This window comes from Seriola lalandi, unplaced genomic scaffold (genome assembly GCF_002814215.2).
Source record: "Seriola lalandi dorsalis isolate HSWRI2012SDOR001 ecotype SW California unplaced genomic scaffold, Sedor1 jcf7180002054923, whole genome shotgun sequence".
NCBI lineage: Eukaryota > Metazoa > Chordata > Actinopteri > Carangiformes > Carangidae > Seriola > Seriola lalandi.
This window is the reverse complement of record NW_019525475.1, coordinates 1,300,800-1,301,424: the sequence shown is the minus strand read 5'-3', so window position 1 is coordinate 1,301,424 and position 625 is coordinate 1,300,800. Positions and strand designations below refer to the sequence as shown.

At 38.6% G+C, this 625-nt stretch overlaps 1 long non-coding RNA gene across 1 annotated transcript in view; it reads left to right on the top strand.

The window, feature by feature from the left end:
- The first annotated feature begins 6 nt into the window (after window positions 1–6).
- The window catches only part of LOC111673649 (uncharacterized), a 4,702-nt gene continuing 4,083 nt past the window's right edge, over window positions 7–625 (top strand). The window contains exon 1 of the long non-coding RNA XR_002762114.2: window positions 7–257. This is a non-coding gene — a long non-coding RNA (uncharacterized LOC111673649). The remainder of the gene's footprint in view (window positions 258–625) is intronic.

The window sequence follows — 625 nt, the reverse complement described above, 5'->3', positions numbered from 1 at the left end:
GGGTGGTACATGACATCTCACTTTATGTCGCTGGACCGGACGAGATAAGTTTAAAAACGAGAGCGTTTTTTAATTGAATTGATGTTTTTCAGTAAAGACAGTTTATTTTTCTCCAGATTCGGAGGGATAATTCATTGTTGATATTATTTCATCTCCGGGAAGTAGATGAAATGCAGAAAGTCCCCACTCTTATCACTTGATTGAGTATCTCCTCTTTGCAGCTTGAAAGATGACGAACCAAACATTCAGAACTCAAAGTAAGTTCTTGTTTTGTATTTGACAAATACAAATACTATTTGTAATATAACGTGTATGTAAATTATCGGTGTATTAATCAGTTTAATGTTGAAGCTTAACAAGGCTGCGGCTCCTTACTGCTGGGTAATATACACTGCCTGGCCAAAAAAAAAGTCGCCACCAAAAAAAAAAGTTCACACACTCTAATATTTCGTTGGACCGCCTTTAGCTTTGATTACAGCACGCATTCGCTGTGGCATTGTTTCGATAAGCTTCTGCAATGTCACAAGATTTATTTCCATCCAGTGTTGCATTCATTTTTCACCAAGATCTTGCATTGATGATGGTAGAGTCTGACCGCTGCGCAAAGCCTTCTCCAGCACATCCC